Source organism: Schistocerca gregaria, chromosome 4 (assembly GCF_023897955.1).
Source record: "Schistocerca gregaria isolate iqSchGreg1 chromosome 4, iqSchGreg1.2, whole genome shotgun sequence".
Lineage (NCBI taxonomy): Eukaryota > Metazoa > Arthropoda > Insecta > Orthoptera > Acrididae > Schistocerca > Schistocerca gregaria.
The window spans coordinates 302631329-302659316 of NC_064923.1; the positions used below are offsets into that span (position 1 = coordinate 302631329).

The 27988-nt window shown below is 43.8% G+C and overlaps 1 protein-coding gene and 1 non-coding gene across 2 annotated transcripts in view; both read right to left on the minus strand.

The window, feature by feature from the left end:
* LOC126267295 (uncharacterized) overlaps positions 1-27988 on the minus strand; it is a 552396-nt gene that overhangs the window by 65187 nt on the left and 459221 nt on the right. The gene's annotated exons all lie outside the window — the stretch shown is intronic.
* On the minus strand, positions 7755-7829 carry Trnas-cga (transfer RNA serine (anticodon CGA)). The gene has a single exon. It is a non-coding gene; the product is annotated as a tRNA-Ser (tRNA).

Below are 27988 nucleotides of genomic sequence, written 5' to 3' on the forward strand. Positions count from 1 at the left end.
AAAGCATTTAGTAAGCAACTGTGATCGTGCCTCATACTGCAAATGCATTTACATACAGGGTGTTACAAAAAGGTATGGCCAGACTTTCAGGAAACATTCCTCACACACAAATAAAGAAAAGATGTTATGTGGACATGTGTCCGGAAACGCTTAATTTCCATGTTAGAGCTCATTTTAGTTTCGTCAGTATGTACTGTACTTCCTCGATTCACCACCAGTTGGCCCAATTGAAGGAAGGTAATGTTGACTTCGGTGCTTGTGTTGACATGCGACTCATTGCTCTATAGTACTAGCATCAAGCACATCAGTACGTAGCATCAACAAGTTAGTGTTCATCACGAATGTAGTTTTGCAGTCAGTGCAATGTTTACAAATGCGGATTTGGCAGATGCCAATTTGATGTATGGATTAGCACGGGGCAATAGCCGTGGCGCGGTACGTTTGTATCGAGACAGATTTCCAGCAGGTGTCTCGACAGGAAGACGGTCGAAGCAATCGATCGGCGTCTTAGGGAGCACGGAACATTCCAGCCTATGACTCGCGACTGGGGAAGACCTAGAACGACGAGGACACCTGCAATGGACGAGGCAATTCTTCGTGCAGTTGACGATAACCCTAATGTCAGCGTCAGAGAAGTTGTTGCTGTACAAGGTAACGTTGACCACGTCACTGTATGGAGAGTGCTACGGGAGAACCAGTTGTTTCCGTACCATGTGCAGCGTGAGTAGGCACTATCAGCAGCTGATTGGCCTCCACGGGTGCACTTCTGCGAATGGTTCATCCAACAATGTGTCAATCCTCATTTCAGTGCAATTGTTCTCTTTACGGATGAGGCTTCATTCCAACGTGATCAAATTGTAAATTTTCACAATCAACATGTGGGGGCTGACGAGAATCCGCACGCAATTATGCAATCACGTCATCAACACAGATTCTCTGTGAACGTTTGGGCAGGCATTGTTGGTGATGTCTTGATTGGGCCCCATGTTCTTCCACCTATGCTCAATGGAGCACGTTATCATGACTTCATACGGGATACTCTACCTGTGCTATTAGAACATGTGCCTTTACAAGTACAACATAACGTGCGGTTCATGCACGATGGAGCTCCTGCACATTCCAGTCGAAGTGTTCGTACGCTTCTCAACAACAGATTCGGTGACCGATTGATTGGTAGAGGCGGACAAATTTCATGGCTTCCACGCTCTTGACTTTCATTTATGGGGACATTTGAAAGCTCTTATCTACGCAACCTCGGTACCAAATGTAGAGAATCTTCGTGCTCGTATTGTGAACGGCTGTGATACAATATGCCATTCTCCAGGGCTGCATCAGCGCATCAGGGATTCCATGCGACGGAGGGTGGATGCATGTATCCTTGCTAACGGAGGACATTTTAAACATTTCCTGTAACAAAGTGTTTGAAGTCACGCTGGTACGTTCTGTTGCTGTGTGTTTCCATTCCATGATTAATGTGATTTGAAGAGAAGTAATAAAATGAGCTCTAACATGGAAAGTAAGCGTCTCCGGACACATGTCCACAAAACATATTTTCTTTCTTTGTGTGTGAGGAATGTTTCCTGAAAGTTTGGCCGTACCTTTTTGTAACTCCCTGTATAAGTAAAATAATTATTACTAACCAGTTAATCATCCGTTTAGACAACATTTGGTTAGGCAATTAATTACAGTGTCACAACTTTGGGATCGCCGAGGGTGTCAGCAGGGTGAAACTGAAAACAGGTGACACAGAAGTGTTCCGAATGATGCCGACTTTTAACGATCAGTACTTGCGGGCCCGCGGCCAGCTTCTCGCTTCTTAATGTGGTTAGCTTGTGGAGGGGAACGAGGCGGGATCATAACCTACCAATTCATGTAGGTCACCAGTTAATAATAAGATGCCGCCCCACTATGTCAGTAATGGCTCTTGAGCAAATACGTTTGACTCCTCGGAGTCACCATTCGTATGCGCAACACAAATTTTTGTCGCCAACACACAATACTTCCGAAGTCAAGTGACTATGATTTATCCGTGGGCGCTCTGCTGATTTTAAATGTCATTACACTGCTACCTCAAGCAGACCACGTTCAGAACTACCGTGGACTTGATACACACGATTCACAGGCGTTTTTTTACCGAGTTGTATACTATATCTGAATTTGTCTTAAGGTTGTAGTCCTCTTTGAAAATTTGAAAAAATCGATTTTTTTTTGCTCAATATGTTCTCTGGGATGCCTATTATAATGTCCATTCCAAGTCCGCTAGAAACTCCGTTATCAAATTAAAATGTAAGTTTGTAACAAAGTCTCTACCCCTTGCAACGTAGGAAAATGGTTCTCAGTATAGGTACTAAGCTGGGTTGTAACAATTTACTTATGTTGTCAACACACACAACTAGGTTAAAAATGCATGTGGATTTTTTAAAACTGTAGTAGTTAATGCCCGATAAATAAATATTGTTGCAGAGAGAGACTCGATATAATAACGTGGCTGCGCTATTATTCTCAACGCTACGTAAATTTTTTGTTAAACATAGGCTCGTTGTACTGTCAATTTTGATTTGAATAATATTTGCGGCCGTGAAAACAAGATTTTTACCGGTCAGCGATTTACTCATAAGCAAGACTGAGTCTGAAATTCTTATTATGTTTCTGTTAGCCTTGAATATTTAATAAAAACATTTTTGCTAAAATTATTTTCTTTTCCTGCTAGCAAAAATATTTAAAGTATTTTTTCCTGTTTTCTAGTGGATCAAGCCTGAAAATCATGTGACAAGTTGAATCTCACTTAATGGCTGCCCATGCTCCATTACGACAAAAGAATGACAAATGGCCAATGATAAAACTTGAATTCTAGCAATAATCAATTACTTCCACCTAACTATATTCATATGAAGTGCGAGGTATGAAATGAGATTAAAAGGACGAATATTTTTATACACATATTGTGAAAAAACTTAACTACAATTAACAAAATCGTGCGTTCAGAAGCAACCTCGTACAAAAGCTTCATATAGGTTCGAGAGCTGACATCAGAGTAATCATTTTGTTCGTCCAAGTCTTTATCCCACAAATATGTCGAAATTCCATGACCTGATATACTTATAATCTTTGTTATTCTTAGTATTTTTTACACAGAAATATATTTATTATTAATATTTTCTGTTCAAAACACGTAAAGGTAGAGAATTGTTTCGCTACAAAATATTATTTTATCATTGATAGCACATTTATATACATAAACACTCATAGTTTTATTTGTTATTGACACAGTTGACGTGTGGTTACCGTAACATTTTATTACAGTTTTTAGTAGCCTTTCCAGGAGAGAGTACAGTAATACTAGCGACGGTACGACGAATGTAAGTAATCCTACAATTTTCAAACTCGATTTTCTCGAAAATGGGTACATTTCTTGCATTCTTAGTCGTGCCCTACACACCCTACCAATATGAATCAAATTGGTGAGGGGAAGCACGAACGCTCGACTTGATAAATATTGCCGTTGTCGAACAGATGCTAAATCCCAGTCTTCCCTGTTTCCTTCTCCCACACATCAAATCGGTCCGGTCCGGAACCGAGCTGTTGCTATGGTCGCAGGTTCGAATCCTGCCTCGGCCATGGATGTGTGTGATGTACTTAGGTTAGTTAGGTTTAATTAGTTCTACGTCTAGGGGACTGATGACCTCAGATGTTAAGTCCCATAGTGCTTAGAGCCATTTGAATCACACATCAAATCAGACAGCTGCTTACCGTTTCGGCAATGTCCATCACATCGTCATGGTCAGATGCAACGAGCTATCTTGACACTTACCATAGTCCTTTAGTTACAGCATAGCTGGCCGATATTCGCCATCGCAACGTCAAGGAGATAGCACAGGTGGAGACCCGTCCCGAAGTGAGAGACCGTGTGGTTAGTTCTGAACCCGCGAAAAATCGTTTAGTCTTGCGTTACAAGAGAGTAGCTTAGATGCCTCTTTCACGTGCTCGCTGTTTCAAACAGACTGCAGGTAAGTCATCCCTAACGTCAAGTTCTCCCACATCCTCCATGTGTGAGTCTGGCTTCTTTTGTGTGTTAGTGGATCGCGAATTTTGAAGAAATCAGGTGTAGCTATCAACATGCATACTTTCTACAGTCTTCCGGGACACCATGCTGGAATATATTTGTTTCACACAGTCATTAATTTAATTTACACATACACAGTTATACCGTCACGCAGGTGTAACTGCACCTCCTTTCTCACTGTCCTCTTGTACGACCTGTTACAAGCATAGGCCAGAGAATGCCGTAGGCGGCAGGAAGTGAAGTGAACCTGCGAGTTATGTGAATGCGAGCAGCACTCACACTGCCGTTGGAGCAATCAAGGTCACGCAGGGAACAGTATTTACGTCAGTGAAGCAGAGCAATCGGGATTTACGCAACGATCTCCCCATCAAGCCCTGTCGCTTGCCGCGCAGAGGTAGCGTGACGCTCACCAAGAATGCGCCGAGCTGATACGTCGAGTTACGTCACGGCTGACAAACTATCCAAGATTCTTCCAGAGCTTGACTGTCTGTTTGAGATTGCTGTTACACTAAACAACTTAAGTCTGAATAACGTTTTGGTTAATCCATTCTTGGAGTTGGCAATGTACCAGGGCATTATGGAACGTTACCATTGACGGAGACAAGCATTGGTCCTATTGGCTTCTCCTACCTAACTTGGTTGCGTCCATTGTCTTCGGTGTTACGGCGAAGACTGCAACGGTCAACGACACGACGGGGGGCTACGAATACAGAACTAATACACGAAGTGCGAAAGTCTAAGCTCCCCCTTGAATTGAAACTCAGAGCTCGTGACCTTGTCAAAGGCTTTACGTTCCACAGCCCTTGTAAAATATTGGAAAACATGTCGCTATCAAAGAAATCAAATGATGCTCACTCCGGATTGAAGTTATTAGAACGGATTCACTTATTTTGATTACAGAGTTCGCACTTCTCTTGGAGCACCGTGAGTAATGAGACATCACTTCTACAGTTTTAGAACTAATTTTGACACCAGTAGTGCGAAGTGGGCAAAATAAAACTGGCCTGAAAAATAATTCGTGCACCTTAAGTTCGGCAACCCAACGTACATCCCTGGATGCAATTATGTAATTTGTGTTGCTTAACTTAAGGTGCATGAATTTTTTTCCGGGCCAGTTTTATTTTGCAAGTAGAAAGTAGCTGAAGCATGCTTAATAGTAAAAGGTCCCTGACGCTGCTAACCCGTAAGGCAATCACTGTTTCTTGTACAACAAATTTCGGTGGCAAGGTGGTGAATACACTACTGGCTATTAAAATTGCTACACCACGAAGATGACGTGCTACAGACGCGAAATTTAACCGAGAGGTAGAAAATGCTGTCATACGCAAATGATTAGCTTTTCAGAGCATTCACGCAAGACTGGCACCGGTGGCGAAACATACAACGTGCTGACATGAGGAAAGTTTCAAACCGATTTCTCACACACAAACAGCAGTTGACCGGCGTTGCCTGGTGAAACGTTGTTGTGATGCCTCGTGTAAAGTGGAGAAATGCGTACCATGACGTTTCCGACTTTGATAAAGGTCGGATTGTAGCCTATCGCGATTGCGGTTTATCGTATCGCGACATTGATGCTCGCGTTGGTCGAGATCCAATGACTATTAACAGAATATGGAATCGGTGAGTTCAGGAGAGTAATACGGAACGCCGTGCTGTATCCCGACGGTCTCGTATCCCTAGCAGTCGAGTTGACAGGCATCTTATCCGCATGGCTGTAAGGGATCGTGCAGCCCCGTCTCGATCCCTGAGTCAACAGATGGGGACGTTTGCAAGACAACAACTATCTGTATGAACAATTCAACGACGTATGCAGCAGCATGGACTATCAGCTCGGAGACCATGGCTGCGGTAACCATTGACGCTGCATCACAGACAGGAGCGACTGCGATGGTGTACTCAACGACGAATTTGGGTGCACGAATGGCAAAACGTCATTTTTTTTCGGATGAATCCAGGTTCTGTTTACAGCATCATGATGGTAGCATCCGTGTTTGGCAATATCGCGGTGAACGCACATTGGAAGCGTGTTTTCGTCATCGCTATGCTGGCGTATCACCTGGCGTGATCGTATGGGGTGCCATTGGTTATACGTCTTGGTCACATCTTGTTCGCATTGACGGCACTTTGATCAGTGGACGTTACATTTGAGATGTGTTACGACCCGTGGCTCTACCCTTCATTCGATCCCTGCGAAACCCTACATTTCAGCAGAATAATACACGGCCTTTCTGGATACAGAAAATGTTCGACTGCTGCCCTGGCCAGCACATTCTCCAGATCTCTCACCAACTGAAAACGTCTGGTCAATGGTGGCCTCGTCACTATACGTCAGTCAGTACTCTTGATGAACTGTGGTATCGTGTTGAAGCTGCATGGGAAGCTGTACCTGTACATGCCATTCAAGCTCTGTTTGACTCAATTCCCAGGCGTATCAAGGTCGTTATTACGGGCAGAGTTGGTTGTTATGGGTACTGATTTCTTCGGATCTATGCACGCAAATTGCGTGAAAATGTTATCGCATGTCAGTTCTAATGAATACCCGTTTGTCATTTGCATTTCTTCTTGGTGTAGCTGTTTTAATGGCCAGTAGTGTATTCAACTAAAGCTAAATTAGCATCGGGTACGCCAAAAGGAATTATAATAGGACAGGTAAAATTTTTAGTATACATAAACGATTCACTAGATAGAGTCGACAGCAGTATTAAATTTATTGCTGATGATGGTATTGTGGACAGGGAAGTATCGTTGCTTCATTTGCTGGAAGTAAAAGTAACGTCTTACAGTTTATCAATATGGTACACTGAACGACAGCTGTCTTTAATTATATACACATGCAATACAATGCCAATCACAGTGAAAGAAAACACGATAATATCCAGTTACAAGATTATTGTAAAACCTCTGTCTACTCTGTTATCGTTTAAATATTTAGGGATAAGGCTACGAAACGATAAGAAATGGCTTCAATAGGAAAAAAACAGTGTAGGCGGCAATGACGACGCGTTTCGACATCTTGAGGGATCTTCAGAATTTGTTTAGGAACTGCGGATAACTCATTTATCGTAAGCTGCCAAAATTTTTGTTGGGCACCTTCGGCGAATGCATGCAGCTATGTTAAGATGGGGCTACGAAACGCGCTCGTAGCTCTTAAGCCCATATTCACTAGACAGCTTTATTCCTTGTTTTGTTCCACACTGCCATGTTTGATAGATGCCTACCCCACAGTCTTAGTAGCAACAGTAGTGGTACATGTATTCCACAGTCAGAGGTTCAGAACGATTTTCGCTTATAACATTAGACTGGGTTGTTTGCGGACCAAAGCCCATTACCTCAGACTGATGCATTCACCTCTCTACGTCATCCATGAAAGTTTGTAACCTTATCAAGGACCTGTAGAAATTAGGTCCTGTTCCAGCCTGTCATTACATACTGCTGGCTATCTATTTTTCTAAGACACATGCTTTAATCGTACCACCGATCAAACCTGATGGGCTGACTTGTGTGCCCAACGAAGAATCGATCGCCACATACCATCATATCACCTCACCGAATTTCGTATCATTCGTATCTTTTTCTGTTAGTTCTGATGGATTTTTTATTTCTGGAAACATATATCGCGTTTCCAGAATGAGATTTTCACTCTGCAGCGGAGTGTGCGCTGATATGAAACTTCCTGGCAGATTAAAACTGTGTGCCCGACCGAGACTCGAACTCGGGACCTTTGCCTTTCGCGGGCAAGTGCTCTACCAACTGAGCTACCGAAGCACGACTCACGTCCGGTACGCACAGCTTTACTTCTGCCAGTATCCGTCTCCTACCTTCCAAACTTTACAGAAGCTCTTCTGCGAAACTTGCAGAACTAGCACTCCTGAAAGAAAGGATACTGCGGAGACATGGCTTAGCCACAGCCTGGGGGATGTTTCCAGAATGAGATTTTCACTCTGCAGCGGAGTGTGCGCTGATATGAAACTTCCTGGCAGATTAAAACTGTGTGCCCGACCGAGACTCGAACTCGGGACCTTTGCCTTTCGCGGGCAAGTGCTCTACCAACTGAGCTGCCGAAGCACGACTCACACCCGGTACTCACAGCTTTCAGGAGTGCTAGTTCTGCACGGTTCGCAGGAGAGCTTCTGTAAAGTTTGGAAGGTAGGAGACGAGGTACTGGCAGAAGTAAAGCTGTGAGTAATTCGAAATCAGTTTTGAATTAACATTCTACGTAATATATATATATATATATATATATATATATATATATATATATATATATATATATATATATATATATATATATATATACTATCAATGCATGTTGCTGTTCGCACGTGCCAACCGCTGTGGCCGAGCGGTTGTAGGTGCTTCAGTCCGGAACCACGCAGCTGCTACGATGGCAGGTTCGAATCCTACCTCGGGCATGGATGTGTGTGATGTCCTTAGGTTAGTTAGTTTTAACTAGTTTTAAGTCTAGCGGACTGATGACCTTAGATGTTAAGTCCCATAGTGCTTAGAGCCATTTGTACCATTTTGTTCGCACGTGGTAATGACACGAACATTAATTTACTTTATTCGTGTACACACAGTTAATTGTTTCAACAATTTATGGTTAGTTTTTTAGATATTTTCCTTTGCTCGCTAAGAAGTGACAGGATATGCTGTAAATGGATCTACGCTTGATTTCACCCGTCTGTGTTTTCATTATAAAAATGTGGAAGTACTGTCAGTTATAACATGATAACCGCTGTGTTATTACCAAGAATGAACGTCACCAACTGCTCAACGGTAATAAGACAGGCACTACGTGCAATGGCTTCTCTTGTGAATTTGCAACTGAACTGGTGATTGTTCTTGTGTGCTCGAAACCTGAACTACAGTAAAATTAAAGTTAATGGGATATTTGGTCATACTATCGATTTATTAAAAAAAAGTGAATGTTCATTTGCGATGTTTAATAACTTAATCAACTTAGGATTCTTTACCATCGATAAAGGGTAAACCCAAACTCCACGGACAACATTTCGGTGATTTCTCAGGAAGATTTTAATTTGGAATATGGAATCTCTGGTACCCGATGGCTCGTTACAGAGTAATTGAATTTCGCTCGATTTCTTGCCCCCATTTTTCTTTGCATCTGTACTCCGCGAAAATACCCGCAAAAGAGTGGAAATGTCAACGGTATGCGCTGGGTGCCTTGTTTAGAAGTATTCCCAGTATCCTCTTGAGTTTGTAGGCCGCAGTATGGATAGGTTTGCTGTCGAAGAGATGGGTGATGTGCGCCTCGCGTATGGGGTGACAGAATACAATGCAAGACCGGCAAAACGACGCTATGCTGGGTTCTTCACGCAGCGACGACAACCACACCACAATACCTACTTTTCTTTCTGGACAAGTGATGGATATTTTGGTGATAGCATGTTACAGACTTTATCACTGTTGTGAAGGTATTTTCACAGAAACAAAGACACTAGGGGTAACAAAACAAATAAATCACAATTTTATTATTACTCTGTAGTGATGCAAGACGCTTTTTCAGAAATATCCCTGTACACCTGTGTGATTCCTTATTTTAAAAATACAAATATTTCGTGACGAGGGGATCTCGTGAGAGCCATACAGACATTCAAAGATCTCTGAGTCGACAGCTATATCGCTGGTGGCACTGACGTACACATTAAAAGATATTCAAGTCTTTGTAGATAAGTGGCAGATGACTTTTGTTAGTAAACAAAGCGCCGTGAGATTGTTAAGCGCCACCAGTAAGTACGAACGCAATAGAATGATAAGTACAACGAAGAGTCTTATATGTTTGGCAGGTGTTCTTTGATGATTGCCTGGTTTTGATGAATCTTATGGCATCACACACTACGCGAAAAATATAGACAAATTTTGATTATAGGTATATGTGAAGTATCCGAAGTAATGATTTGTATTTTCCTCGTTTATGAAACTAGATAAAGGAATCATGTAGCCTCGAAACACGTTGTGTTTTTATAGTAAATAAATCACCTACCTGGACATTAATGTTTCACAATCTTCGCACTGATATCGTGTTACAGCTGTACCATGGTTTCACGCCAGATAAGAGATATCGCTGCATAACCTCCAAATTTGGTAGGAGATTCACACTGCGCTGTCTGCCAAAGCAGCTAAAACACCCAGAAGGGGGGACGGGGGGTAGGAAACTAAATGGAACGTCACGGGTTGGGAGGATATTGATGCTGTTCCAGTGATTACAAAATCGAGCCAAATTTACAAATAATTTGGCAATATGAACCCCCTTGTGACGTTACAATACCTCTGGCCTGGATGCATGTACTGATTCGGTTGAGACGTGTGTCATAAAGCTGTTGGATCCTCTCCTGAGGCAAGCTGGTCCACGACCATGGTAACTAGTCCTTGACATCCTGGATACTGGGACGGAGTTAACGACCTGGTCCCACAAATGTTCTAACGGGAACAGACTTGGGGATTTTAATGGCCACAGGAGTACTTCAACATCGCTCAGACAGCTCACCGAGACACGTAATGTGTATGGAGAGGCACAGAACTGTTGAAAAATGGCACTACGACACAGTTGGATGAGGGGAAACTCCGAACGCAGGACGTCGATAAAGTACCATTGTGGCGCTAAAGTCATCTCGTTCACTACTACCTGTGACCTGAAGTCGTACATGATGGCTGCCCCCACCCCGACTCCAGGAGTAACACCGCTGTGTCTCTTGAAAACTTTGGAAGAATGGGACATCTCCCCATCTCACCTCCATGCTCATCGACGATGGTCATCGAGATTAGCGCAGAACTGCCATTCATTGCTTATCTCCTTACGGCCCTGTTCATCAGAAATACATGCTTCGCGGTCACGGCATCACTCCCAAAGCGGCCGTTTATGTTGTGATGTTATGGCAGCCTGAGCGTGGGTCTGTAATTCCCTAGTCCGGCTGTTGTTGGTCACCGACCATCGGTGCGGGATGATGGGGTATGTACTAGGGTGTCCATACTAGTTCTCGAGTGGCAGGCGCAGATGTGAAGTGTGTTATGGAATGCTTGGTGTACAGTACGGTGGTCCTCCATCGTGGTGGTCAGACGTGGTCTCCCCCAACCTTGAAGACGAGTTCGCATTGAGTCCTACATCGGGCCACTGTCACACCCGAACGCTCCATATATGTGAATACGGCACGATTCGACCATCCAGCCAAATGGAGGCCCGCTATGAGGCCCATTTCAAATTCTGTCTCACACGAGAACCCAGTATTTCCGCGTGCTTTAAACTGATCATTCAACATCCGACGCTGTTTACGCCCCTTATATACCCTACCAGCGCAATTTGGAGGATGTTCAGGAAGCAAACAAAGGCAGTTGCACTCGAGGTACAAGAAAGATTGGGAGAATGAGGACAGGTAAAAGTTAGTAGAGATTCGTACTGCTGTAAAAAGAGCGATGCGCGAAGCATTCAACCACTACCATCGTCATACCTTAGCAAAAGATTTTGTTGAAAACCCAAGGAAATTCTGGTCTTACGTATAATAGGTAAGCGGGTCGAAGGTTTCCATTCAGTCACTCGCTGATCAGTCTGGTTTGGCAACGGAAGACAGCAAAACGATAGCTGAAATTTTGAATTTAGCATTTGAGAAATCTTTCACGCAGAAGGATCGTACAAACATACCGCCATTTGAGTCTCGTACAGATTCCCGTATGGAGGACATAGTGATGGACATCCCTGGGGTTGTGAAGCAGCTGCATGCGTTGAAAATAAACAAATCGCCAGGTCCTGATGAGATTCCAATTCGGTTTTAAAGAGAGTACTCCTCTGCATTGGCTACTTATTTAGCTAGCATTTATCGCGAATCTCTCGCCCAACGTAAAGTCCCGAGCGACTGGAAAAAAGCGCAGGTGACGCCTGTATATAAGAAGGGTAGAAGGACGGATCCTCAAAATTACAGACCAATATCCTTAACATCGGTTTGCTGCAGGATTCTCGAATATATTCTCAGTTCGAATACAATTAATTTCCTTGAGACAGAGAAGTTGCTGTCCATGCATCAGCACGGCTTTAGAAAGCATCGCTCCTGCGAAACGCAACTCGCCCTTTTCCACGCGATATCTTGCGAACCATGGATGAAGGGTATCAGACGGATGCCATATTCCTTGACTTCCGGAAAGCGTTCGGTGCCCACTGTAGACTCCTAACTAAGGTACGAGAATCATACGGGATTGGTTCCCAAGTATGTAATTGGCTCGAAGACTTCTTAAGTAATAGAACCCAGTATGTTGTCCTCGATGGTGACTGTCCATCGGAGGTGAGGATATCATCTGGAGTGTCCCAGGGAAGTGTGGTAGGTCCGCTGTTGTTTTATATCTACATAAATGATCTTTTGGATAGGGTGGATAGCAATGTGCGGCTGTTTGCTGATGATGCTGTGGTGTACGGGAAGGTGTCGTCGTTGAGTGACTGTAGGAGGATACTAGATGACTTGGACAGGATTTGTGATTGGTGTAAAGAATGGCAGATAACTCTAAATATAGATAAATGTAAACTAATGCAGATGAATAGGAAAAAGAATCCTGTAATGTTTGAATACTCCTTTCGTAGTGTAGCGATTGACTCAGTCACGTCGATTAAATATTTGGGCGTAACATTGCAGAGCGATATGAAGTGGGACAAGCATGTAATGGCAGTTGTGGGGAAGGCGGATAGTCGTCTTCGGTTCATTGGTAGAATTTTGGGAAGATGTGGTTCATCTGTAAAGGAGACCGCTTATAAAACACTAACCTAACCTAGTCTTGAGTACTGCTCGAGCGTTTGGGATTCCTATCAGGTCGGATTGAGGGAGGACATAGAAGCAATTCAGAGGCGGGCTGCTGGATTTGTTACTGGTAGGTTTGATAATCACGCTAGTGTTACGGAAATGCTTCAGGAACTCGGGTGGGAGTCTCTAGAGGAAAGGAAGCGTTCTTTTCGTGAATCGCTACTGAGGAAATTTAGAGAACCAGCATTTGAGGCTGAGTGCAGTACAATTTTACTGCCGCCAACTTACATTTCGCGGAAAGACCACAAAGATAAGATAAGAGAGATTAGGGCTCGTACAGAGGCATATAGGCAGTCTTTTTCCCCTTGTTCTGTTCGGGAATGGAACAGGTAGAGAAGATGCTAGTTGTGGTACGAGGTACCCTCCGCCACGCACCGTATGGTGGATTGCGGAGTATGTATGTAGATGCAGATGTACCAGGCCTGGTGGCAACACTAGAAACAAACAACACAAATGCACTTTGATAGCCTTTCTTGCTGTCACAAAGAATTGAAAATCTCAGCATTTGCATACGCAACGCACTCTCAGCAATAAGCTATCTCGAACATCCAGCAGAGAGAAAATTTCAGCGGAAGTCAGATTTCAGTTCAGTGACACGGTAGGTGCGGCAGATTCGTTTGATGTTTGTGGCTCCCCTTAAGCCGGATATAATTTGCGTCGAAGAGGTCTCCTGGACGGAGAGGCCGCGAAAAATAAAATAAAAACTGGGGCAGAGCAGTCGAAGTGTAGAGATGAGACCCGATAAGAAACCTGCCAGGGAAGAGCAAAGCAGCGACGGGCCAGGCAGGTATAATTCCGGGCCTGAGAGTTGTGGGAGCGGCGGTGCTCTCATTCTGGAGACGCAGCGGCTGCGGCACACTAACACCCTGGCCCACGCTGCGCGCGCCAACTGCGTGCGTGCTGCGAATCAACATGCGCACTCTCAGGCTGCCGGCCGCACGCATTGGCGCCGGCTCCTGTGCTATGTGGAGCGTAGCGAGAGACTGTCTGTCACGCGCCGTGACCAGATTCTGTTAATTTTGTAAAGGTTTTTTTGTGTTTTTAATTACCGCTACCAGTCACAATCTTTGTCAACTATTGTATTATTTATTTAGGGATATGTTTCGAGGGTTATACCTCATCTTCAGGTTAAATGGCATTACAAAAACAACTTCACAATAAGGTCATGCACTGAATTCCGTCTTCAGGCCACAAGTGGCCCATCGGGACCATCCGACCGCCGTATCATCCTCAGGTGAGGATGCGGATAGGAGGGGCCTGTGGTCAGCACACTGCTCTCCCGGTAGTTATGATGGTTTTCTTTGACCGGAGCCGCTACTATTCGGCCGAGTAGCTCCTCAATTGGCATGACGAGGCTGAGTGCACCCCGAAAAATGGCAACAGCGCATGGCGGCTGGATGGTCACCTATCCAAGTGCCGACCACGCCCGACATAGCTTAACTTCGGTGTTCTCAGGAACCGGTGCATCCACTGCGGCAAGGCCGTTGCCACAATAATGTCATACTGATGTTCATAGTCTTTTCGTAAATGCTGTGGCCATCTTTGTTTTTCTGGCGTGGCAGTCTCATCGTGATGCGTTGAGGTGTTTCCATTTCTGTGGCTCTCTTGGTCACTGTTCACAAATTGTCACTAACATAGCAGTAACTTGGAAACACGATCACAAACAGTTCTGTAGTGCAATGGACAAGATGGCGGTCGAAATACAGCTGGTTTCGATGTGACTATCGATTTGTGTGAGATGGTTACATGTCGTCTGCACGTCTTGTTATCGTATTACAGATGTAGGTTGATGACATACACTCCTGGAAATGGAAAAAAGAACACATTGACACCGGTGTGACAGACCCACCATACTTGCTCCGGACACTGCGAGAGGGCTGTACAAGCAATGATCACACGCACGGCACAGCGGACACACCAGGAACCGCGGTGTTGGCCGTCGAATGGCGCTAGCTGCGCAGCATTTGTGCACCGCCGCCGTCAGTGTCAGCCAGTTTGCCGTGGCATACGGAGCTCCATCGCAGTCTTTAACACTGGTAGCATGCCGCGACAGCGTGGACGGGAACCGTATGTGCAGTTGACGGACTTTGAGCGAGGGCGTATAGTGGGCATGCGGGAGGCCGGGTGGACGTACCGCCGAATTGCTCAACACGTGGGGCCTGAGGTCTCCACAGTACATCGATGTTGTCGCCAGTGGTCGGCGGAAGGTGCACGTGCCCGTCGACCTGGGACCGGGCCGCAGCGACGCACGGATGCACGCCAAGACAGTAGGATCCTACGCAGTGCCGTAGGGGACCGCACCGCCACTTCCCAGCAAATTAGGGACACTGTTGGTCCTGGGGTATCGGCGAGGACCATTCGCAACCGTCTCCATGAAGCTGGGCTACGGTCCCGCACACCGTTAGGCCGTCTTCCGCTCACGTCCCAACATCGTGCAGCCCGCCTCCAGTGGTGTCGCGACAGGCGTGAATGGAGGGACGAATGGAGACGTGTCGTCTTCAGCGATGAGAGTCGCTTCTGCCTTGGTGCCAATGATGGTCGTATGCGTGTTTGGCGCCGTGCAGGTGAGCGCCACAATCAGGACTGCATACGACCGAGGCACACAGGGCCAACACCCGGCATCATGGTGTGGGGAGCGATCTCCTACACTAGCCGTACACCTCTGGCGATCGTCGAGGGGACACTGAATAGTGCACGGTACATCCAAACCGTCATCGAACCCATCGTTCTACCATTTCTAGACCGGCAAGGGAACTTGCTGTTCCAACAGGACAATGCACGTCCGCATGTATCCCTTGCCACCCAACGTGCTCTAGAAGGTGTAAGTCAACTACCCTGGCCAGCAAGATCTCCGGATGTGTCCCCCATTGAGCATTTTTGGGACTGGATGAAGCGTCGTCTCACGCGGTCTGCACGTCCAGCACGAACGCTGGTCCAACTGCGGCGCCAGGTGGAAATGGCATGGCAAGCCGTTCCACAGGACTACATCCAGCATCTCTACGATCGTCTCCATGGGAGAATAGCAGCCTGCATTGCTGCGAAAGGTGGATATACACTGTACTTGTGCCGACATTGTGCATGCTCTGTTGCCTGTGCCTATGTGCCTGTGGTTCTGTGAGTGTGATCATGTGATGTATCTGACCCCAGGAATGTGTCAATAAATTTTCCCCTTCCTGGGACAATGAATTCACGGTGTTCTTATTTCAATTTCCAGGAGTGTACATTACAAGCTGAGCAGCTCTTACAGATTATGATGCTTAGTGTTTTAGGGCGTACAACAACGAGGTTATCAGCGCCCGAGCTGTTACAGTATTACTGAACGCATCATGATAATAATTATTTATTTTACATATTTCTAAGCTATTGCTGTAGCTAGAGTCAAACGACTGTCGTGTTATGTATCTTTTATTCTTGGTTCCTTGGGATTTCTCTCGTTCCGAATACTTCCTCAGTTAGAGGAGTCCAATAAAGATGTCCCTACCTCAGGACAAATAGATACCAACATTTTCAGCGTCATCGTTACAGCAGGTAGGAGCCGACCGCTCACAACGTCTACAGGTGACACACAGACTTTCCGGTCACAAAAAAGCATTTAGCAACACTGCTCAACGCTGTAAAAAATGAATGGAATCGTTTAAACTACAAAGAGATGTGACAAGGGCAGCAAAGGTATGGTACATACCAACACTCAAGGTGCCCACGATACAGCTGCTCGCCAGTGTTTCTCATAAATGCATGGCTTCCGCTTGAGTATACGATTTCTATGTTTCATTACGCCTTGCACTTCTTTTCTTAAAATGAAAGTCGTGGATGACATCAAATCATGACGTCGTCTGCTGTCAGATGCCTGTCATTCCTGCGTGAGTGGAAAGAATATTTGTTGTTTCATGTTCCGTAACGAAGTCCATACAACTGGTGCAAGCTGTAACTGTCTAAAGGAACGTCATTTTCACTATTACGGTTAGGAAGAAACGACGTAGTCATTAATTTAAAAGCACATAACGGTATAACTTTGGAAAAGAAATACAAGCCCTCTGTGGAATTTCTAGGTTATATGGTAACTGTCAGTGCTATCAAATAATGTTGTTAAAAAGTTCTCAGTGCACGTCAGATGAAATTAATAACTATGCGCGGATTTCCTGATTCGTATTCCTTCTGGCAGAAGTAATGAGTACCTCGGGAGAGAACGCAAACAAATGAAACAAAGTACTCACGGTAAGGAGCACAGAAGGACGTCAGTAATAAAATCGAAAGAAATACGAGGGACGCCTCTTAATAAACATACGAAGTTTGAGAAAGGGGGCAATGGAACGACTATTGCCATAGAAATAACCACAGAAACAAAAAAAAAAAAAGAAAGAAAAAAACAGGTAGTTCAGTATCAGTTTACAAAAACGAGAGGATTCCGATTGATATATGAATTTACTACAGATGTTGCAAACTTATAACAGAAGTATGAAGTGCATAACAATTACCGATTAAAAAAAGCGAAAAACTGAATGTTAATATTATTTTATACATGCTGGGCGTTGTTGAACCCAGTGTTACGAGTACGTAGAATTTTTGCTGTGGCTAGAGAAACGTAGAATATTCTTGGTTTTCTCATATATGTGGATACCGACCATTTTCATTTCTATGACCTAACCATTATAAACGTTTTTCCACATTATCAAGCTTCATTGAGATACCTCCTCAGACAGCAGTAACTACTTCAGCAAAATTTTGGTGGATGAATTGCATGACTAGAAAGTCAGAATTTCTGCACTTGATGGTTAGTAGCTACTCTCTGTCTGTCGTCAATTTGCCGGACATCTCAGGAGTAATAACTGATGCTATTCTATGGCTTCGTATTTACACTAACTTCTCCATTGGTTTAAAAAAAGGAAATGTAGATTTAAACATGTGGATTTTCACATTGACTCCAAAGTCATGTTTAACTCACGGTTTGTACCATCGCACCGACAGTTCAGCTGCTTCCAAACACTGCAGTTAATTTGTGATATACCTTTTTCTAAATTAATTGAATAAACTACCGCTCCACAGACGGCACGACGCGACGTAAAAAGAAATTATGTACCGTAATTTTGACTCTTCAAATTAAACTAATGTCTGTTGAAACAAATGATTCTAGTTACGTTTAGCGAGGGATCTTGTCTCCCTCAATCTTTTCCGTCTTAGCTTCCAACGTTGACACACGCTTTGCTAGGAGGTACAGTATCCAATTAATTTAGAAAAAGGTGTATCATAAGTTTACTGAGAGCCATAACTACTGCCCTAAACAGGAATCTTACATTACGTTGTTACGAAACTGGATCGAAGATGGCTCTAACAAAATTGTAACTATAAATACCATTATTAACAACTACATAGTTACGTTTATTGACCAGATCAGGAGATAAGCTAACATTTATTCCCAAGAAAAACAATTTGTTTGATACAAGGTTTATACTGAGTGGTGACGTTTGACAATGTGCGTATTTCGGAGGACTATTGCTCATCGACAGCTTCCAACTAGCACTTACTAATACCGCCTGTGAAGTATCACAAAAACGATTGAGGGTTAGACAGATAATCGTCCAACAATAATGCATTCGTGTAATAGAATATCGATGAAGAGCAAAACCGATTCGCCTCCGTAATTCTTATGATGAAACTGAAACTGCTGGCCGAAGGAACAGCAAAAAACTTTTACTGTATTAGTTACGTAGAATGTGTAGTCGTTAAACCAGAAATTTCCATTAATATTCATAGCCTTGTTAGAGCCATTAATGGAGGACGTGCAGCCTGTTTATATTGTTACACGTACAAGTCTTGCCGACGTAACTTGAACGCTTCATGCAAGTCGTTAAATAACTTGACTGGCATGTTATTTTTTCACAGTTTTCAATGTCAAAAAGTATAAGGGTATCACATTGATTGATAGCTAGTACTGCAGTTATTTTGGCAGTTGAAATACTATTAACTGTTAAAAGCCAAGAAGTAGGTGGTGTGCATATTTTACATTTATGGTAATTAGTTCGCAGAATGATTTCTGTTCTAATTAAGAGGAGTTATACGAATAATAGCAATAGAAGAAACATCGTGATGAGTCAGATTACGGGGTGTGCACAGGATGCCTCGTTTATTTCCAAATGCAATTAAAAAGACCTATGAGGCATAGACACTTGCTGCTTGTGGTGTCATGTGAAGCAACTCAAAAAGTTTTTTTTTCTACACGGTTCCTTTTGTTTCAGGTAGTAAATGATTACCAGGAATGACCACACTTCAAAGGAGAGTCGAATGCGTGGTTTGATATGGGGAAACTAAATCACTCTTTGCTGTCCAAAGAAATTTCGACGTGATTTTCAAAACGAGCCGCATCAGGAATTAGGACGATTAAGGTTTGGTATGACAAGTTCCTAGCCACTGGGAGAGTAAACAGGCTGTCTGGTTGTGGCAGAAAAATCATATCTGATGAAGTGGTCATCGAAAACAGCTTGTAAAGAAGCCCATCACAGTCAGTTCGCCGAGCATTACGAAAAGAAACATCACTCAGTCAACAGTTCACGAGGTCCTGCATGAAAGACTTCTCTTGAACACTTCCAAAGTTTAAACTGTACAAGCATAGAAGTGAAAAGAGTTGCAGCTATTTGTTATTGAGATGCCTGGACCGGGCCGGAAAAAAAAATAAAATAAAAAATAAAAAAATCTATTTAGGATTTTTTCTGACGAAGCAACCTTCCAATTATGTGGGAAGGTTAATCGGTACAACTGTTGCGTCTGGGGTTTGGAAAAACCCAGAGTTATTTGGAACATGCCAGAGAAAGCGGAAAGTGGATGTGTGGCATGCGCTGATAAAAGACGGTATATTGTGGCCATTTTTCTTCACCCAGCAAACAGTAACAAGAACCGTTTATCTGGACAAGCTTGGGTAATTTGCTGTCATTCAGATTCTTCTCCTTCAGCCAAATACGGCCTTCCAGGAGGATGGTGCCCTACGGATATGGAGTGCACATTTTCGTGACTTCTTCGGCCGAGCACTTCTACAACACGGAGAGGACGTGGAGGAACAACCAAGTGGCCATGGTGATATGAAGACATAATCCCACTGCATTTCTTCTAGGGGGTTATACGAAACACAATGTGTAGGCCTCGCCTGTACGTGTCCTTGGCGGTCTCCGCAGAAGAATTGTGGATGCATAATCTCCGTCAAACGGGATATGCTTGTGCGCACATGGGTCGACATAGAGTACGGTCTAGACATTTTAAGAGTTAAAAAGTCTATTAATGTTTTGTACAAAACTTTGAGTTTCTATACATGATGCTGCAAACCGCAAGTACCTACGTCTCACAGGTTTTCTAGAATTGCATTTGGAAAGCAGGGAAGTTTCATGTAGAACAGTAAATCAGCTGTGCTGGGAAGAGAAATGAAGTTTCCACCGTTGGTTTAAGGAACCATTTCATTTGTTCGCCTGCAAATCGTTTGCAGAAACAAGTGAGGACAGCGGGATGCAAATTTCAACACACTTCCTCTGAATTCGAGTCCAGTCTCCTATCACTGATTTATTGACAACATGATAGACTAAATTCAATCTAATGGAAGTTAGTTGAAGAATAATTTGGATTTTGTGATGAGCTGAAATGATGAAAAAATGGATGGCAAAAAGGTAAACTTACAAAGAATGCAGAAGAAACAGATGCGAGTCGCCAGAGACCACAGTACGTGCAGGAGTGTAGAGGACGGTGGACTAAAGTCGAGGAGAAAGTTCACGACGAGCTAAGGAATACATCAGTCAGAATTTTCTTTTTACAATTACGTTCGTCGTTAATCCGGAAGCAACATATGCAAGTGAAACACTATTCAGACTAAATACTCAAGCAACAACTGACAAATTGCAGAAAGTTGATAGAAGAATATTAAATAGAATATCGAGAAAACAATGTAATAACTGCACAAAGAACCGTAAAACACAACGTGACGACTTCTTACAAGACTTTGGCGGTTCCAGTAAGCGTATATGATGTTGAATTCTGTGCCCTTACAAGTAAGGAAGAAATATAAATGCTGAGAAATAAATATATAGACATGAATAAAAAAGACGTAGAATGTTAATCACGTTCGTAGTATTTTAAAAGCTTCAAGAGCTTTAACATAAAAGATTCGGAGTCATTACTTTTCAGCACACCTTCGTGCTTTACCTCAGCTACACACAATCATGTCCAATAATCGTCATAGATTATATTTTTTGATGATATATTATTTCCACTCCACTTCCTCTGGTACGTACTTAAGAGCTCATAATCACGTTTTATAGTCACCAATTTGACGGATATGTGTGGAAAATAAGGTCGTGATACTCGACATAAAAATTGTGATACATGACATAAACACTGCATTATTTTGCATTGCTGGTTTTTTTCGCAGACATTTCAGAGTATAGTGATATTTGACTTTCATCATCGATGCGGAAAATAATTAAAGGCTGTGTTGTGTCTTACACCATGAGTTGTCCGTAGATCGATCTTCGAACGTTTACGCCAGTGACAGTAGGCAACGGGGGCATAAATCACGATTTGATTTTTTCGGGCCGCGTGGGATTAGCCGAGCGGTCTAAGACGCTGCAGTCATGGACTTTGCGGCTGGTCCCGTCAGAGGTTCAAGTCCAACCTCGGGCATGGATGTGTGTGTTTGTCCTTCGGATAATTTAGGTTAAGTAGTGTGTAAGCTTAGGGACTGATGACCTTAGCAGTTAAGTCCCATAAGATTTCACACACATTTGAAGATTTGATTTTTCGGGTTTTTAAGAGTCAGCAGGAACCAATCTTTTGCAACTACATATTACTTATTCTTTAATTACTTTTTTATAAACAAATGTGTTAATATGTATAAAGTGTATGTTAGATGGTTGTTCCAAAATTCTACAGCGAATTTTGTATAGCTTGCGGCGAAATTTTATGATGTGACTGGTATGTCAGTCCATAAACGGTTTTTGGAAGTCAGTAATGAAAATATGATTGCCAAGATGTTTACCATAGTTTTAAGTAATTCAGGTATCTTTTAAATGTGTGACGTATTTTATATCTAATATGTAATTTCAGGTCATTCAGATACATATGAGCACAGCCAAGATGGGCCACAGTGTGAATGGCCGTTTCATTTTAATAGCTGCTAAAATACTGGGCTCTGACGGGAGGAGACAAGAGGGAAGGGAAGTGGTACATTATACAGTATGTTACGCAATTTTACGTAAGTATGACGGAAGTAAAGCAAATTATCATTTTTATTCATCATTTTAATACTGCACTCTGACTGGCTGGAGAGAACGGGGAGGGGGTATAGGGATACAAAACACAATTGAGAAATTTCCCCCACCTTGGTTTCCGACTGGCTGTTCTCAAAACGGCTCTGAGCACTATGGGACTTAACATTTCAGGCCATCAGTCCCCTAGAACTTAGAGCTACTTAAACCTAACTAACCTAAGGACATCACACACATCCATGCCCGAGGGAGGATTCGAACCTGCGACCGTAGAGGTCCCGCGGTTCCAGACTGAAGCGCCTAGCACCGCTCGGTCACACTGGTCGGCCTGGCTGTTTTATTTTTAATACACGATTTAATGGGTTATTGATAGGCAGGGGTGGGGTGGGGAGGGGGGGGTGAGTGGACAGTAGGGGAGGGGCATGATTGCATCATGGGGTGAATGTGAAGGTCAAGGTCAAGGTGAAGGTCAAGGTTGAGATCAGAGATCAGTGAACCCTACCCCTGAATGTAGACAACTCACTCGAGCCCTGGAAATTTCAGTTATTTAAGTGAAAATAAGATCCAGAGTCGGCACTAACATCGTATTACTATACAAGGTTGTTTGGTTGAATGTTCCACTATCAGACTCACGACAAACATTATGATGTGGAATGCGACATCTGAAAAGTCATAGGATTCATTCGCAAAACAATGAAAAAATATTTATGTGGCTGCACGCTGGCCATTTACAGGTGTTTACTGTAAAAATGACTAATTATTTCTATTCAAGAATTTCTCTATGGTATAGAAGGATTTGTTAAGGAGAAACAATTTTAATCTACACTCCTGGAAATTGAAATAAGAACACCGTGAATTCATTGTCCCAGGAAGGGGAAACTTTATTCATACAATCCTGGGGTCAGATACATCACATGATCACACTGACAGAACTACAGGCACATAGACACAGGCAACAGAGCATGCACAATGTCGGCACTAGTACTGCGTATATCCACCTTTCGCAGCAATGCAGGCTGCTATTCTCCCATGGCGACGATCGTAGAGATGCTGGATGTAGTCCTGTGGAACGGCTTGCCATGCCATTTCCACCTGGCGCCTCAGTTGGACCAGCGTTCGTACTGGATGTGCAGACCGCGTGAGACGACGCTTCATCCAGTTCCAAACATGCTCAATGGGGGACAGATCCGGAGATCTTGCTGGCCAGGGTAGTTGACTTACACCTTCTAGAGCACGTTGGGTGGCAAGGGATACATGCGGACGTGCATTGTCCTGTTGGAACAGCAAATTCCCTTGCCAGTCTAGGAATGGTAGAACGATGGGTTCGATGACGGTTTGGATGTACCGTGCACTATTCAGTGTCCCCTCGACGATCACCAGAGGTGTACGGCCAGTGTAGGAGATCGCTCCCCACACCATGATGCCGGGTGTTGTCCCTGTGTGCCTCGGTCGTATGCAGTCCTGATTGTGGCGCTCACCTGCACGGCGCCAAACACGCATACGACCATCATTGGCACCAAGGCAGAAGCGACTCTCATCGCTGAAGACGACACGTCTCCATTCGTCCCTCCATTCACGCCTGTCGCGACACCACTGGAGGTGCGCTGCACGATGTTGGGGCATGAGCGGAAGACGGCCTAACGGTGTGCGGGACCGTAGCCCAGCTTCATGGAGACGGTTGCGAATGGTCCTCGCCGATACCCCAGGAGCAACAGTGTCCCTAATTTGCTGGGAAGTGGCGGTGCGGTCCCCTACGGCACTGCGTAGGATCCTACGGTCTTGGCGTGCATCCGTGCGTCGCTGCGGTCCGGTCCCAGGTCGACGGGCACGTGCACCTTCCGCCGACCACTGGCGACAACATTGATGTACTGTGGAGACCTCAGGCCCCACGTGTTGAGCAATTCGGCGGTACGTCCACCCGGCCTCCCGCATGCCCACTATACGCCCTCGCTCAAAGTCCGTCAACTGCACATACCGTTCCCGTCCACGCTGTCGCGGCATGCTACCAGTGTTACAGACTGCGATGGAGCTCCGTATGCCACGGCAAACTGGCTGACACTGACGGCGGCGGTGCACAAATGCTGCGTAGCTAGCGCCATTCGACGGCCAACACCGCGGTTCCTGGTGTGTCCGCTGTGCCGTGCGTGTGATCATTGCTTGTACAGCCCTCTCGCAGTGTCCGGAGCAAGTATGGTGGGTCTGACACACCGGTGTCAATGTGTTCTTTTTTCCATTTCCTGGAGTGTATATTTCTAAACTTATCTGTCAGACATTTCAATGGATAGATTGTCTCAGAGTTTTATAGCTGCATATTTTTCCCATTTCTGTGCATAAGCTACGTTCGTTAGGGAGTAATTATTCGTTCTACTCTTGTGGATATCTCTGTTACTCTCAAACAGAGATGGACTGTTGATAACCAATTTTAAAAGCGAATAAATGTACTGTCGTGCTGCGGTTAACATTTCCAGCTACTTAAAGAGATGTCTGCAAGATATATGTGTGTGAACCACACACTTAATTCCTCTGTACAGTCAATATTTTTGGGCTAAGTGAGAAGTTACCCCAGAACATTACTCAGTAACACTTCAAAAAACGAAAATACGCAAAATATGTTAACTTACTGATCTATGTATCCCCGAATTTGGCAATTTCTCTTATGGCAAAAGTAGCCAGTCTCTAGCAGACCTGCTATATGGGTTTTGCAGTTTAAGTTTCGATCAGCAAGTACACCTCAGAACTTAGAACTTTCTACGCATTTTATTATTTCTTATTGGTATACTAGTTTAACAGGCAGTGGGATATGTTTAACAGCACAAAAATTTGTAAGCTATGTTTTATCAAACCTTCAGTAACTTTCAAAAAAACATCAGTTACTATTTTACCTATTGATGCTTCCTTGTTTCTGCTCAGAACTGTATTTGTGTACTAGCTGAAAACAAGACTAATTATGCCTCCTGATTCAAAATCAGAAAGCAAATACTCCGTTGGTCCAAAAATTTTGGAGACTGGGATAATAAAAAAGTAGCGAAAAAACTAATGCCTGAGATCTTCTGCATATTTTCATCCCACACCCTGCAACACCACTTGTGTACAACGCACAGGATTTTCACACATCTGCGTGAAACTGTCAGAAAAACTTTTCTTTTCGAAGTTGTTCAACTCGCACATCACACTGGCTACAACATCGGTTGTGTCATCGGAGCAGTGACCATTCATATGAATTACTGCACTTCGTTGTTTTGTGCTAGATTCATACTGATAACTCCAAGTCTTGTCATCCGTGTTGATTTTTTTTTTCAGAAATGAACTGTTTGTATTTTGGATTTCAGTCAACTAGTGATAGTCTTCCAAGCATCGTCGTTTTTGTTCGAGAGTGTACATGTAAAGGACAAAATTTGTACACACTTTTCTCTTCTTCAAATCATTCTGGATAAGGTCTTGAACACTCGTTTTAGACATGTGCTCTACTGCTCTTTGTGAAATAACAACGTGGACACACTACGGCTGCACGTCCACTACTTAACACTGCTTGCTCACAACTGTCCGGTCGAATGCACATTGTCTACAGTTGTTAATTCAAGTAGTTACTGCTCTAACGTCGCTCATACGCCAAGAATAAAACCAGGCTCGGAACTTTTTGGATGGACTATGTAAGTGTGGTGTCGTCTGAAGAATGAGGTGCCAAGGCTAGATTGTTACCGCACGACGAAACCACAAGAAAGCACAGTCGCTGCCAGACGCAGCGGCGAATGAGCGGCGTCGGATTAGACACGCCCAGCCTCCATACTCCACTGCATCAGCTCGCTTACTTAAGTTTGAGCGCACTTCCGCTCAGTTCAGTCTGCAACCATCGCCGAAGACGCCACATCGTCTCTCCACCAAGCTAGCAGTGCGATAGTTGCAATAGACTGAGCTCTGCATAAATGTTGGTCGTCAATTGAATGTTGTGAGAAGAGGGATAATGCTCAATGACAGTAATAAATACTCGTGACATTCCTGTGGAAAGGGATTGTTACAAAGTATTTCGTGTAAGATTGGAGGTTTTCGTGGGCGTTGTCACTCAAGTTGAAGCTTCTGGATTGCGCTGCGTTATGTTTCTTTAAGCGATCGACGTTTCGACTCCTCTGCTGGGATATTTTTCAGGATCTTTCAGAGTTCACTGCGGGCTGTGCACTGTCGGAGACCAGAGACTAGTGTCATCCAAAGACTACCCTAGGTATACAAACAATCGGTTCCTTGAGATCTATACTGAATGGTTTTAACTCACCAACTTACTTTTTAGCAAGTCATTTGGCTGTAAAACTGGGAAATCTTGTTGGAGAAACAAATAATTTTGTCACAGATTCAACATATTTTTTAGAAATTATGTGTACGGTGTAGATATCCGCAAATGACGATCTTGTTAGCTTCGAAGTGACATCGTTATTTACTAACATCCCAATATGAAACACTATGGAGATCACAAGGCAGAAAGGTGCTCCAGATGACTGACTGGTTTGTATCTTAGAACGAGCTATTTTAAATATAGCGTTGAATTCTATGATAAGCCTGACTGTCTTGCTATGGGCTCACCCTTGTCGCTAGTAGTGGCTGACATTTTTATGGAGCTTTTGAGTAACAGGCATAAGTAGTGCACCTTTGAAGCATTCCTGTTGCCTCCGCTATGTGGATGACATATTTGTTATACGGGCACACAGCGAAGAAGAGCTTCATTGCTTCCACAATTTTGCCTTGGAGGTTGAGAGCGAGGTTGGTTTCCCGGTACTAGATCTGACAACACTCTAGGACACATGGTATAAAAAGCATACTAATACAAACAGGTATTTAGACGTCACTTCGCACCACCACCCAGCCCAGAAGCAAGCAGTGCTTCTAGACTGACATGTGGCTGCGGCAAAGCATATATATGGGCAAAACGGGAAGGACGGTTAAAGAAAGTATTAAGGAATGCCACAAGCGGCTAAACTAAAGTATGAAATGGGCAGTAGCGGAACATCACGAGAACCTGACACCGATTTCGACAACGAACATGTGCTGGCTAAGCCGGCCGTAGTAGCCGAGCGGTTCTAGGCGCTACAGTCTGGAACCGGGTGACCGCTACGGTCGCAGGTTCGAATTCTGTGTGTGGTGTCCTTAGGTTAGTTAGGTTTAGTTAGTTCTAAGTTCTAGGAGACTGATGATCTCAGAAGTTAAGTCGCATAGTGCTCAGAGCCATTTGAACCATTTTCTTGTGCTGGCTAAGAAACAAACATTTATAGAAGAAAAGTCCGAGAAGCGATTGAAATTTCTAAGAACGCATTTAACTACAGTGGAGAGGATGGCTATTCGCTTCCCGCCACCATGGAAGTGAACACGAGGCGGCGGCATGCGAGCACTACAAATCGCCCTGAAAGCCACCTCTGCGGACAATAATACGAGGGTCATTCAGTAATTAAAGAGACATATTGGTCTGGGGAAAAAAACTATTAGAAGGGCAAGTTTGGTACTTTTATCTTTAAGTTGGCATCACTGGGATGAGCCCTCATCAGCTGATGTATCACCATTGTTTTGTTTATAACCATTGCAAGATAGTGTGTCTGCTTGAAACGTCCATATTAGTTGAACAACTTTTTGTTATTCGTTTTTTACTTGCTGAAGACGAGAAACCAGTGAATATGTACTGTAGAATGTCTAAAGCTTATGGTGAAGGTTGTATGAATCGTGAAAATTTTTGTAAGTGGGTAGAGCAGTTCAAAAATAGTAGCGACTGAGTGACTGACGAACACCGTTCTGGCCGACCAGTTGTAGTTTAAACTCCCTCACTTGAATGCCGCATTGATGACATTATTCGTGTTGACCACTGTGTGATTGTGGAAATGATACTTGATAACGTTCAAGTTAGTACT